Source organism: Vulpes lagopus, chromosome 5 (genome assembly GCF_018345385.1).
Source record: "Vulpes lagopus strain Blue_001 chromosome 5, ASM1834538v1, whole genome shotgun sequence".
Taxonomy (NCBI): Eukaryota; Metazoa; Chordata; class Mammalia; order Carnivora; family Canidae; genus Vulpes; species Vulpes lagopus.
In genome coordinates this window covers 30,344,331-30,359,161 of record NC_054828.1, presented here as the reverse complement: position 1 = coordinate 30,359,161, position 14,831 = coordinate 30,344,331, and the positions used below count along the sequence as shown (strand labels likewise).

At 41.1% G+C, this 14,831-nt stretch overlaps 1 long non-coding RNA gene across 1 annotated transcript; it reads left to right on the top strand.

Annotated features, from left to right (window-relative positions):
• Positions 1-415: 415 nt before the first annotated feature.
• LOC121490721 lies at positions 416-14,346 on the top strand. The gene is made up of 4 exons (XR_005987753.1): positions 416-505; positions 935-1,197; positions 1,999-2,096; positions 13,438-14,346. It is a non-coding gene; the product is annotated as an uncharacterized LOC121490721 (long non-coding RNA).
• The last annotated feature ends 485 nt before the right edge of the window (positions 14,347-14,831 follow it).

Here is a 14,831-nt window from a genome sequence, read left to right as displayed (position 1 = left end):
AGGGATGAGGAAATGGAGGCTCAGGGAGGCTAGATACTGTTGATTCCTCCCAAGTTCTCACAGCTAATAAACTGTTGAGTCCAGAATCAATTCCAGATTTACCTAACTCCTAAGGTCCTAGAACCACTATGTTTTAAAATACCATTAAAATACATTGTAAGTTCAAAGTTAGCATTGGCCACATACACTTTCTCTGTTGGTTTCTACAGACATCTTTTTGATATTGTAAAAATCCCTAACTTGGACAGCAGCCACTAGTTAAATGAATGAAGACGAAGCATTGGGTAGAAAACAGAAATAATCAATGCAGGATCCAGCCTCTTAACTGGATAATGATTTACAGATACTGGCTGGCTGGTTAACTTTCCCTGGGACCTATGTATGTTTGCTGTGATTATTATCATGACTAGCATATGTTTGAGGGCACCCTCTCAGAGAAAGTCATAAGCTGTGTTAACTGATCTCCACCTCCTGAGAGCTCCTGGATGGCAAACTGATGTGCACGGTAAGTGGCTTCACAGACTGAAGTAGAGCAGGGTCTGTCAGAGAGGGAAAATCCATATTAATGATATGCTATAAAACACTTTTTGTTAGTTATATATATTCCTTTACTTTCATTTCCCAAGAATAGCTCAGCTGTCAAAGCATTTCCAAGATTTCCATAGATTCGGCAAATACTGTACGATCGAATTATTGCTCTGAGAGAAGTTGCAATTAAAACACATTAATCATTGTAACAAAGGATCCTTATTGAGGCTGACAAAGATGGTGAAATCTGATGAATAATTAGTCTGGTTAATCTTTTAAAAGTGAATTAAACTGCTAACAAGTTAAATCACTGTGATTTTCAAAATAAGCCTCCAGGGTGAGCAGAAAATGGGAATATTATCTTCATTTTTAAAAGATATTTTCTTCCTCCTTCTTTATCTCTCAGCCTGTACTAAAGGCCCTGGATTACAACAGTGTGGGCCTGAGAAGCAGCTGAGGAGAATAAAGCTGGTCAAGGCTGGAGGGCATGTTCCTCACTTCACCACTCCCCCACCCCCAGTGATTTCTTGATACAACTAAAATGAACAGTAGATAGAAGAACCATGGATGACCTTTAAATCTGATCCAGAACTGATATGGCACCTGCTCACCAGCCATTCTCAATGACCTGAAGTGGATCCATCACACGGTTCTGACTTCATCCCCACTGTAAGCCAACCAACCATGACAATGGAGTTGTTCTATAATTTTCTCTTTTGCCCTTCTCTCCAGTCAGCTGGCATATTCTTCCAGACAACAACTCTTCTCTTTGCATTTCAATTACTCTGGAAGGTTTGCCATGATTTGAGATAAACTAAGATGAGCAGATAGAGACCAATAAGTCAATGGACAGAATGGGACAATAATCATTTGGGCTAAAGTCTTTTTTATTTTATTTTATTTTATTTATTCATGAGAGACACACAGAGAGGTGGGGGGAGAGAGACAGAGAGAGAGAGAGAGAGAGAGAGGCAGAGAGAGAGGCAGAGGGAGAAGCAGGCTCCATGCAGGGAGCCTGATGTGGGACTTGATCCAGTGACTCGAGGATCACGCCCTGGGCTGAAGGCAGGCACTCAACCATTGAGCCACCCAGGTGTCCCTGGGCTAAAGTCTTGACTTTGGCTGAACCTCCACAATTCTGGGGAGTTTTAGTGGGTGCTATGATGTGTTATCCACATCCCGTTCAGGAAGGACTTGCTCCGCCAGCAGCTGGGAAAGCTGCTAAATTTCGCCTTCAGCTGTTAGCCTTGAAAACTGCCCCTCCTCAACAAAGTCACACTTCCTTCCAGGGGTAGCTGGCATGCAATTACTGATCAATGCCAGGGTACAAAGACCAGTCCAATCTGGGACACGTAGGGGGGGGGGGGCATCCTGGTGCCAGAGTTCCCTGTGTGGTTGGCAAACACCTTTATTGGGATAGTATCACCACCCAATTTCTCTCTTACCCACTCCTCATTTCTTCTCTCATAGGTTATCACACCCAAGAGCACTCTCTAATAAATCAACTGGCTGCTAAACCCCACCTTGGAATCTGCTTCCTGGTGGCCCCAACCTATGACACCTGTGAGGTAAAGGTCTCTGATGCCTAGTGATCCCATAAAAGCAGGAGGGGAAATGGATCAGTGAAGCTCCCAACTTAGCTGGAGGAACTGCTGCTGCTTCCTGGCTTCCTATCGCTCCTATGGCAAGTGTTTTCCTGCCCACAGATGCCACACGAGATACCAAGGATCTCCTAAGGGAAAGAGGGATGACTGCTATCGCAGATGAAAGGCTCATAGCTTTAAAAACTAGCTGGATCTTAAGCAAATTCTTTATTTTAGCCTAGCTACTTTTCTGTGATTGTTTCCTTTTTTTTTTTTTTTTTTTTTTTATAATAGTCACATAGAGAGAGAGAGAGGCAGAGACACAGGCAGAGGGAGAAGCAGGCTCCATGCACTGGGAGCCCGATGTGGGATTCGATCCCGGGTCTCCAGGATCGCGCCCTGGGCCAAAGGCAGGCGCCAAACCGCTGCGCCACCCAGGGATCCCTCTGTGATTGTTTCCTATTTGCAAAATGGGAAGATGCAACTGGGCTCACAAGTTTATTGGTTAAGTGAGATGATAAATGTCAGTTGTCCTACCTGAAGTCCCCTCCAAGGATTTCATCCTCTTCTATATCCTCCATCTACCTCAGCCTGTCTTCCAGATTCCAGGAAAATCACTGTTTTTCTCTTTTTCTGCCTGATTTCATCTACCTGGGGTGTGGGTGCCGGGGGATTCCATTTTAGGCTAAGGGTGTTTCGGAGGGTGCTCCACCAGCCATCTTCTGCCCATCTAGCTTCTCTCTAGATGGCTGTCTCATCAGTTACATGTCTATCTATACATGTTAGTTCCAGTGGGGGGCCAGGGACACCACACAGTAACTCCCTGGCAACTGATGACCTTTCCTACTTGGAAGATATAGGGGACAAGTCAACAATGCTGAAGTGTGATTATTTTCAGTTTAAATCTGGGCTCTGTTCTTGGTTTCATGTGGGGGGCCATTTCTCCCCCCACTAAACTGTAAGTTCTCTGAAGGCAGGCCGCATATCATCTCTTGTAACCCAGAGGATTTAGCTTGGAGGGAGTGTTCTTTTGCCAAATTACTTGGGGTCTTGACAAACAAACTGCTAAGAGAAAAAGCAATACCCATATAAAAACTTGTATGTCCTGGGATATCCCCAGTTCTGGCAATTTCCAAGCCACTTTAATTACTCTTTCATCTCCTGGTGATGCCCTTGTCTCAGGTCAGTCTGAGAGAAAGCCAAATTTAAATGCTCCTGCCATGAATCAGACCCATCTCTATCTTAGCCTTGAACCTAGGGAATCTCAACAAAATTGTAAAGTATCAATGAAAAGTTTGGGAAGCAAGCTAAAACTGGACCTCAGAGAAAGGCGAAGGGGAATGGTGCTCACTTGGCCCAGGGGAAGAGAAGTTCTGTTCACTCCCTTGCAGTGCAAAAAGTCTAGGATGAGGAAAGTGTTCAAATATTCTTTGACTTTCCAAAGGAACAAACAAGATTGAAACAGGAAGGACTTTACTAGGATTGAACACTGAAATCTTTACAGAGATTAAATCAAACTAATATGTGTGTGTCTGTTTCCTACTTTATTTTCAAGATTGCTTTTTAAATATTATTTTGTTTTATAGCTGCATAACATACTTAGAAGGTTGCAAAGTCAAATCTACAGAATAATGTATATTCAGAGAATTCTAACTATCCCTGGTCCTCCCGCTCTATCTTCTTCCTCTCCCACAGGAGATATTTTTATGTTTTTACTTTGTTTTGGCCTTTTAAAAAAATATCTTTCTTCCTTTTTACTCTTTCTCTCTGGTCATGTGTTTGTCTATTGTGCTTCTTCTCTTTCGAGTTTTCCTAATTTAGTCTTCATTTCTGAAATAAATCTTTCCCTTTATTTCAAATTCTTTCCTGGGTCTATCATCTCATTTCCAAATTTTCCTCTTTTGAAGCTGCCATTCTTTTATCCTGTCTATATTTCACTCGATTTAAATATTAGGATGTACTTTTCATCTGTTTCGTAAGCATGTTTTATTTACTAAGTGGTCTTATTTTATTTTTTAAGATTTTGTTTATTTATGAAAGACACAGAGAGAGAGGCAGAGACATAGGCAGAGGGAGAAGCAGGCTCCCTGTCGGGGGGCTGATGCGGGACTCGATCCCAGCCTGGGATCACGACCTGAGCCAAAGGCAGACGCTAAACCATTGAGCCACCCAGGTGTCCCTACTGTGGTTTTAATTTGGGAGCACAAATGTTTCCCTGATACCCCAGCTGCAATGACCTGCATCCTCCCTCCTCTCTATAAGCCTCCACCCATTGCCAGGCTTAGGAACGGATTCCCTGGATTTCACCCTTTCCTACTCTGCCGGGATCTTCCTCCACCAATTGCCGTCTTTTCTCTTTTTCTGTACTTTTAACCTCTCTCACCCTACTGGAGCTTTCCCTTCAGCATGCAAACATATTTGTATCTACCTATCTTTATTTTTAGGAAGATTTTATTTATTTATTTGAGAGAGAGAGCATGCAAGCGGGGTGAGGGGCGCCCCTTTATTTACCTATCTTTAAAAAATATGATAAACTGCGCTGTTCCCATCTTAGATCCCATTTAGCCACCTTCTTCTCTAATTCTTTTCTTAGCCAACCTTTTGCGAGGTCTATTGGTATTACTTCATTTCCCACTCCCTTCTCAACCCATGCTGTCAACCCATACCATGTAGCCAATCTCTACACACCTCTGCAGAAATTCTTATGGGGGTCCTCACTGACTTCCTTGTTGCTAAATCCAATGACCATTTTTCAGTTTTTATCTTATGTGATCTCGTTCTACTCTTAGACACCATTGACCACTTCCTCTTTCTTGAAGTGCTCTCTTTGGCTGATTCTCTTTTTCTGGTTTCTCCTTCCTTAGCCAAACACATAGATTTGCTATTCTGAGGGGTTTTGTCCTTGGCCTTTGTCTCTTCCCATTTGCCCACTCTCCTGGGTGATCTCACTCACTGCTTCAACTTCCACTACTATTCAAATGCTAATAATTGCCTATTTACTTATTTACTCACACTCCACTTTATCTGAAAATGAATTTAAGATATCTCACTAAAATATACATTGAAAAATTAACAGAAAATCTAGGCAAAGGGTATGGAGCAAGGGAAGTAAACAAAGTAGAACATAAAATTTGGCTCTGAGATTTCCTGCAGTTAGTGCAAAAAGAAAAACAGAATAATGCATATGTTTCACTGTGTTCCTGAAATAAAAGTAAACAATTTATTCTATAGAAGCACAAAATTTATGGTTCTGAGACATAAGCATTTTGTCCCAGTGGTCGTCATAAAGGGGACACTGCACTTTGTTATGGTGGAGCATCCTCACAATATATCAGTAAATACAACAATGTTGTTCTACAGGTAAGACTTCTGTATTTTATTTGAGAAAGGGGGGGGGGCGCTCAAGCACAGGGAGGGGCAGAGGAAGAGAACCTTCAAGCAGACTCCCCTCTGAGTGCAGAGCCTGACCCCGGATTTGATCCCACGACCCATGAGATCATGACCCGAGCTGAAGCCAAGAGTCAGCCATCCAACCGACTGAACGACCCAGGTTGTTTAAAAATATTGGGATCCCTGGGTGGCACAGCGGTTTGGCGCCTGCCTTTGGCCCAGGGCGTGATCCTGGAGACCTGGGATCGAATCCCACGTTGGGCTCCCGGTGCATGGAGCCTGCTTCTCCCTCTGCCTGTGTCTCTGCCTCTCTCTCTCTCTGTGTGTGACTATCATAAATAAATAAAAATTAAAAAAATAAAATAAATAAAAAATATATATATAGTCTCTCAATATTGATGAATTAGATTTTTAAAAAAGTAAACATATGGAGGGCCAAAATGATGTATTCCAGGCACTCTGGATTATGACAACCAAGCCTCGAAACCAAAGCTTTCAAACTTTCTTTAACAGCAGCCTTTGTTAAAAAATGAAGTCTCAAAAAAAAAAAAAAAAAATGAAGTCTCATGTGGAGTCCCAACTCTTAAAATCAATCTAGCTGGAACAGTTCTGGTTGAAAGGGAAAGCAAAGCCATGTTTCTTCCACCTCCTGTCCATACCCACCCATCCTGGCTGCCTCTGAGGTTCAGCAGACCACTTTTGGAAGCCACCATCCTAACTCAGATTCATGGGTAAATTCAGAACATTAAGTCTTGAATGAAGTGCTGCAGACAACTCCCATAATTATTTACCTAAGCTGAATTTTGGATCAGCACTGACTAAGGACATAGGGAAACAGTTATTCATCAATGCAAATTAGTGCACCTGTTTTGGAAGACAATCTGGCAATATCTATAGAAAGTAGTAATAAGTAATAGTGAATTCAAGGTTATATTCCCAAACACAAGTATTGTAAGTTGCCATTTAAGTGCAGACCTATATGACGACATGACTGGCCAAGTTTAAGATAGCACCAAGATTCTCCTAGGCAGTGGTTTTCAAACTTAAGGTGGTATTAGGGTCACCTGGAGGCTTGTTAAAACATAGACTGATATAATTCAACCCCAGAATTTCTGATTTAGTGGGCCTGGGAAGAAGCCTGAGAATCTGTATGTCTCACAAATTCCCAGGTAATCCTGTTGCTGCCTAGTCTGGGGACCACACTTTGAGAATCACTGCCTGTTTGGAAATTTAAGGAAACCTAAAGTGGTCACCCCACCGATCCAGACAGAGCATCTGTTTGCAGATATATAATACTCCTCAAAATATAATTTTGAATATAATGTGACCCAGATGTATGGAACAATCAAGGCGGGATCCCTGGGTGGCGCAGCAGTTTGGCGCCTGCCTTTGGCCCAGGGCGCGATCCTGGAGACCCGGGATCGAATTCCGCGTCGGGCTTCCGGTGCATGGAGCCTGCTTCTCCCTCTGCCTGTGTCTCTGCCTCTCTCTCTCTCTCTCTCTCTCTCTCTGTATGACTACATAAATAAATAATAAAAAATAATTAAAAAAAAAACAACAATCAAGGCATTCAAGTGATGTGATTTAAAAAGGCAACAACAGGGGTCCCTGTGTGGCTCAGTTGGTTAAGCAGCTGCCTTCGGCTCAGGTCATTATTCCAGAGTACTAGGGTCAAGCCCCGCATTAGTCTCCCTGCTCAGCAGAGAGTCTGCTTCTCCCTCTCCTTCTGTCTGCTCTTTCTCTCTCTCTTTCTCTCTCTCTCCCCCTCTTTTTCTGTCAAATAAATAAATTTTTTAAAAAATAAATAAAATGGCAACAGCAAATGTTAAAGTGAGAAAAAAACTGAAAACCTTGCTTTCAGGGATCCCTGGGTGGCTCAGCGGTTTAGCGCCTGCCTTTGGCCCAGGGTGCGGTCCTGGAGTCCCAGGATCAAGTCCCGTGTCGGGCTCCCAGCATGGAGCCTGCTTTTCTCTCCTCCTGTGTCTCTGCCTCTCTCTCTCTCTCTCTCTCTGTCTATCATAAATAAATAAATAAACCTTTAAAAACTTGCTTTCTTCTTGGTCTTAGAAATATACATTAGTAAAGAAGTCTAAAGGACAGGAACACCTGGGTGGCTCAGGGGTTGAGTGTCTTAGGCTTTGGCTTAGGGCGTGATCCTGGGATCCAGGATTGAGTTCCACATCTGGCTCCTTGCAGGAAGCCTGCTTCTCTCTCTGCCTGTGTCTCTCATGAATGAATAAATAAAATCGAAAGAAAGAAAGAAAGAAAGAAAGAAAGAAAGAAAGAAAGAAAGAAAGAAAGAAAGAAGCCTAAAGGACTAATTGAGTGAGACAGCCCCCTGGTAGACAAAAAAACAAAAGAAACAAATAAAACAAAAACCTAATATCTCATTGGTTTGATATACTTTTCTTTAATTCTGAGATTTCACATTTGTATTTCTTTTTCTGTAAACTATCTTTTGATACATATCCTTTCCCCATTTTAATAAGACTGTTTTGTCTTTTTCTTAACAATTTAGCACAACTGTCTGCCATTGGGTTGCAAATATTTTTCAAGTTTGTTTTAACCTTATGGTCATTTTTTTATTTACATGTTTTGAAATTTGTTACCTCCAAGTATAAATATCAATCTTTTCCTTCCTATCTAATGGTTTTATATTATGAAATTTAGAAAGTTCAAAATCTTCTCTATTGCAGATTACATTTTAAAAATTTCACCTATTTTCCTCTACTACTTTTTGTGGATCCATGTTTCTATGGTTAAATCTTTGACTCATCAGAATTTTATCTTGATAGAGTGATCTAGCTTTATTCTTTTCCCCAACCACTAGCCAGGTACCCTTAAGCCACTTATTAAAATATCTAATATAAACCTGCCCTTCTAAAGAAAAGGAAGAGATCAGTATTTTCCAGACATCTTGATGACAAGATGTCTGGGGAGTTTGGCAAACACCAGAGTAGACTCTGATCTGGATCTAAATAGATAGGACCACGCCATCAGAGACTGGATTTTGGACATCTCTTAAGAAGTCTGAGAATGTGCATTTCTCATAGATTCCTAGAGCAGAGGAATTAAATCTAAACCTGCCTTTTTGACCTTGTCTTCTACTAATTCTCCAAATCCCCTGTCTCTGATTGATTTTTTCTCCCTAGAATCTATCACCATCTGACTTAGTAATCAGTAAAGATAGGAATTTCATTTTACTCACTTATATATTATAGTACTCTATACTATAGTATACTATCATTGAGGCTATGGGTGGTATATAGGAGGAGATGCAAAAACAATAGTTGTTTAATGAATTAATTAAATGTTTCTCCAGTTCAGAGTTCTCTTCTGAGATCCTGACTCTGTTACCCACTGCTCAATAGACACTTTCTCTTGAATGTCCCATGGGAACTTTAATGTATTTGAAATTGAGCTAATCATTTCTCCCACCTCAACCCAAACCCTGGCTACTAGAGCACCCTGGCTTGGAGAATAGGTTCACTAACAACCCTCCTACTTAAGAAGTCATCCTTGAGACCCTCTCATCTATATTGTACCAACCACTAAGGCGTGCTGATTCTACTTTTCACCCTCTCTCAAATCTGTACTCACGTCTCCAGTGCCTTAGTTCAACACATCATTATCTCTTGCCTGAATTATTGCAAAAGGTTCCTCTAGTTTCAACATCCTCCCCAATAAGCACAAATTTCTACAAGTTGGTAATCCTCAGTTAAAATCTTTCAATGGTTCTGCATTGAGATGTAGTTTAATTGCCTTAAATTGATTAAGCCCTGAGGGTAGCCCCGGTGCTGCAGCTGTTTGGCGCCGCCTGCAGCCTGGGGTGTGATCCTGGAGACCGGGGATCGAGTCCCACATCGGGCTCCCTGCGTGGAGCCTGCTTCTCCCTCTGACTGTGTCTCTGCCTCTCTCTCTCTCTCTATGTCTATGAATAAATAAATAAAATCTTTAAAAAAAATTGATTAAGCCCTTCGCAACCAACCTCTGTCATCTACTTCCTCATACCCTTCAACCCTTGATCCAACAGAATGAACCATTCCTACTCAACAGACAAGCAGTGGTGAAGCAAGAGTGGAATAATAAGAACAGGTTATACTGGGTGGAGGCAGCAATGGGCTGTCTGATGCATTGCCTATAGGGAATATTTCTTCTTAAATTAGTGTTGCTTAAAAACCAATTTTTTTTTTGCAGGAAAAAAATTGAAAAATAAAATAATTATTGAGGAAAAATTCCCTTCTACTTTTTTTTTGGTTCTGTGGCTGGGCCCAAGAGTTAAATTGGCATAAGATAGATTCATAGGAAAAAAGCACACACATCTTATTTAGTTTTTTTATGTGCACACAGGATACTATATATGGAAAATGAAGACCCAAAGCAGCAGTAAAAACTGAGATCTTATATACTTTTTAAACAAAGAAATTACAAATTTGTGGAGAGGTGACAAGACAAAAGGGCTAGGGGCAGTAAATTGTGGGAGAGTGACTAAGAAGCACATGAAGGAAACTGATGGAAAATTAGGGTTACTTTACGTTTGTTTGTATAGATTCATTTTGGCATTGATTCCCAGTCTCCTGTGATAAAAATGTTCTTCTCTTCTTGATACAAGGAGAGGAAATTTTATGACCTGATTTAGGTAGAAAGGGGGAGGTCAGAGAGCCCTTCCTGAACCTGCTGCTCCTGAAGTGACTTCAGCACAAAATAATATGTCAAAGCAGTAAGGTATGGGGTGGCATGTTCTGAACCAGCCATTCTAAATGATGACAGTGAGGGGAAAAAAAAAAAAGGCAGCACCCAATCTCCAGAAACAGATTGAATGCAGTAGGTTCAATGTATTACAAACTGATGTGATACAACTAAGCTACATTGTTCTCTTGTTGGACATAAACATCTTGCTGAACATCCACTTCAGACATGGCCCCTGCACAACACCAAATACCATATATCTCACTCTATTGGCTGATACGCTTGACTGCTTTAGCTTTGATTTAGCTCCCTTCATAGATAAGATTTATTGCGATGCCCAATCATAGAACTGCCCCATTTTCTAGTAGCACCCAATCCAGAGTAAGCCCTTATTTCCTTAGATCCTCCCCTAAATTACCCAACTAAAGCTCAAATCCAAACCAAGTAGGTTCTTTCTAATACCCTCTTACTGAGACATCCCATGGTTTCCCATGGTGTGTTTTTTCCTTCCCTGCAACAATAAACACAACTTATTCAACTGTATGTGTGTCCCTGCTTGTGTTTGGGTGAAGGGCACTGATAAAATGCAAAATCTCTTTAAGAGATCTAACTTCTAAACAACTGCTATGTCATTGTTGAGCTTTAACAAAACACATGTAGCCTTCCAATTAGACCATTTTTATTACACAGGACTTCTGCCTGGATTGCATATTCTCTTTCTCTTGCCAGGTAACCTCTTATCACTTTCAGACCTTAGCTAAAATGATAATTCTTCTGGAAAACCAACTTTAAAGTTTCCCCATTCAGAGCCCCTCTGGACTTATACTTCTTTTTTTTTTTTTTTTTAAGATTTTATTTTTTAAAAATGAAGATTTTATTTATTTATTCATGAAAGACACACAGAGAGAGGCAGAGACTTAGGCAGAGGGAGAAGCAGGTTCCATGGAGGAGGCCTGATGTGCGACTCAATCCCGGGACTCTAGGATCCACGCCCTGAGCTGAAGGCAGCCACTTAACCACTGAACCACCCAGGTGTTCCATGGACTTATGTTTCCTTGTTGATAGTGCCAGTGTTTGTTTAACTGTTTATTACCATGGCCAGTTTGTGAGCAACAAATGGATATGGTGAGCAACAAATGGATATGGCTTGTATTCCTCTTGCTGGCTCGGTAAGTGTTTGTTAAGCACATTAAACAATGAATCCCCTCACACACCACAAAGAAAGAGGGCAAATAAGTAATTGGCCTGAGCTACAGAGTAAGTCTTTTGGTAGAATTCCCCAAGCAGGAAGTTTCTAAATAGAAAGTTTTCTGGGAGGAATTCCCACAGCAAAATTTGAGAATCAAAAGAAACAGCTTCAGTTTTACCTTCTCTCCATTCTTCCAGTCCCTGCCTCTCTCTACCCTTTAATATCACAAAAGTATCCCAGGAAAATTCAACATAAAGATAAGAAAAGTAAAAATCCACCAGAGATGTCTAAAAAAACTCAGAATATCAAGAAGAATAGAGATTAGTTGTGGGTGGGGGTGGGCCAGATGTGGGAAATGTCCTCCACCCTAAAGTAGACTTGTGAGGAGCAAGTACTTCCCTCTTTAACCTTCAACGCTGCCAGGTACAAAGTTTTCAGAATTAGGAGTGTAGTGGCAATAAATTTGGGTCTCCGAAGGCTGAGGCAAACCTGGAAGAAAGAAAATAAGACTGACCTCTGGGATAGGGGACAAAGAGTCTCCAGTTCTCTTGAGGATCCACTGCTAGTGCAGGTCAGTAGGTAAAAGGAAGTCAAACATCCTGGCTGGGAAATGTTTTGTTTCCCTTGTCATTAGCATTTTAACATGAGAATTCAAAGTGATAAACACTCACTCATGTTCTTGAGAGTCCTTGTGTCATGTGTTTAGGGATGACACCCAATCCACAGGATTGCTCACAGGGGACCCTGCGCAGTACAGTAGCCTTGACCATCAGAGTTGCCCCCAGCAGGTAAAATGATAGGAATATCCAGTGTTAATATGAATGTCCTGTATAGACACTTCAGCCTGCTTCTCTGGCCGAGAAACACAGTATTCCACATACAGAATTGCTATACTGATTAAAATGTATGTTTTGAGGCAGAAAAAGATTCCCTACATTATAGTGGGACTGAGAACTTACATGTCAGGCTGAAGCCTGATACAAATTAAATAAATGAGCAACAAACCTTACCAGAGAGGAGCTTATAATGGAAACACTGACGGGATATAATTATGATCTGGATTTTGATCACTACACTCTATTGAAGATACCTCCAATATACAGTAGTTATGTAAAATACCTGTACACTGTTGTCAAGTGGCATTTGAGAAAAGCATTAAGGTAAAGTTAATTTTTATGAGCCTCAAAAACCACAATGATGATTAAATGAAGAATCCAACACTGCATTCTCTTTGCTACAAAGGAATTCAAGGGAGGAGGGAGAATGGGGTGACGAGTGGCAATCCACTCAGGTCCTATCTGTTTTATCTTCACTTCTAAGCGATATTCAACCTTCATAGTTTATGTCAAAGGTCTAATTGGAGGACTGGTACACAAATGCAGCCTGACAGAATTTTCCCAAATAATTAAACTCAGCAATGATTATGGGCTGCCCTGTGGTACATACACCATAAGTCACAATTATTACTCTGAAAAAATTTACAATCCAGTGGAAGAGAGATAATCCAAATGCACAAAGTACCAATATGCAAAGCTATATACTGTAGGTGCTTTTGAGTGTTAAGGCTCCTTATTTAGTCAGGGGATTAGAAAAAGCCTAGGAAAACTAACGGCTTAAAAGATGGGTAAAATCTACAGGAAGAGACAAAAGTGAGAAATGTTTGGGGCATGCCTGGCACAAGGAAACAGTCAGAATTATGGTTTGGAGGCCCATACAATCTGAATGGGCAAAGCACTAGACAAAAAGTAGAACCTTCCAATGGACGATAATCATTAATAACGGTCTTCTGGGAGAAGAGCCTGTGAATGCTATGCCAAAGACATAGAACAATAAGTCTGCATTATCCACTGACAGTTTGTTATCAGGAAGTAATTACAGCAGAATTGTGTTAATGTCTCCACCAAGAGAAAAAAATTGGTAATGTCCTTCAGTGACAGAATTGTCTCCTCTTTTTTTTTTTTTTTTGTCTCCTCTTTTAAAAAAGATGTGCTGTAGATGCTTTTTATAGATTTTAAATCCCTTTACAATTCTTTTTCCATCTTTTTCCCCCTCTCTTAGGCAAAGATTACCATCCTACGCTGGCTCCAGACCTGAGATGTCATCTAGGCTCAACCTCCCGCTAAGCCTCATCGAGAAGTTCACAGATGAGAATTAAGAACATGGAAAGAAAAAATCAAAATACACTCTTAGAATTAGTCCGTCCAGCCTCTGCAGTTTTTTTCTCCTTTTCTTTCTTGAGCCTCAGCAAGAGGCAAGCTGGAGACCTCAGACTAGAGATAACAGACTGGTCATAGGGTGCTCAGTATAATGGGCAACTGAGTCCTATGTCAGGGAAAGTTAAGTTGAGAATGGAAAAAGTGACATTTTATTTATTTATTTTTCTTAAAGATTTTATTTATTTATTCATGAGAGATACAGAGAGAGAGAGAGGCAGAGACACAGGGAGAAGCAGGCTCCATGCAGGGAGCCCAACATGGGACTTGATCCCAGGACTCCAGGATCACACCCTGGGCTGAAGGCGGCACTAAACCGCTGAGCCACCAGGGCTGCCCCAAAAAGTGACATTTTAAAATCTCCCTATTTTCGTCTTCTAGGGTCCTCAATCTTCATAAAATGAGTTCGTTTCAATTGTCTGAAAACTGGGTTTTTGTGTGTGTATGCAGGCACATATGCATACATCTGCATACCAAGTCTCTAAGATTATGGGGCTCATCTCTCCCTGATGGGAATACAAAGAAAGGGAAACTTGGTAGAAAGATTAGTTTTTTGAAATTCACTAAAAGATTCCATTCCAGTGGTTTGCTGTGACAGATCTACTACATCAAATCTAAACGCCTTTGCCTGGGGATGCAGCATGTGGCCATGGCATCGCTGTCCATGGTGCTGACGCATCACTGTGTGCTAGGTAAACATGGCTGTTTCTCTTAACTCTGAAATAACAATAGTCAATTAAAGTCCTTGAGAGCACTTATGCCACAATGGCCATAGTTGTTTGTATTCTTTTCCTATCTGAAGAGTAACTTTAATTTTTACTATGCTTTCCTGCAGAACAAAATTATCATTTACATATTCCAATGTATGCAGAAAATTTACCTACACTGAGTTCTATCATGTATTAGTCAATTACAAAATTTCCCCCTCTGAAAGCACATAATCTATCCCTTCTTCCCCATATCTCTCTGCTTACAACTCTACCTGGCTCTGATCATAATACCAGCACACCCCTATGTCCTACTTTCATAATACCAGCACACCTCTTTGTCCTACTTTCAGCAACAGCAAGAGCAATTGCCTCTTCACCCATCACGTGCCACTGCCACTCCCCTCTATATCTTAGCTCATTTATGGATGGTTCCCAGACTGTAATTCTCCTCACCTGTTATAATTTTCTTTTCTGTTCATAAAAAACATACCTAGATTTCAAGACCCAGCTCCTACCCTGCCTCCTCCAT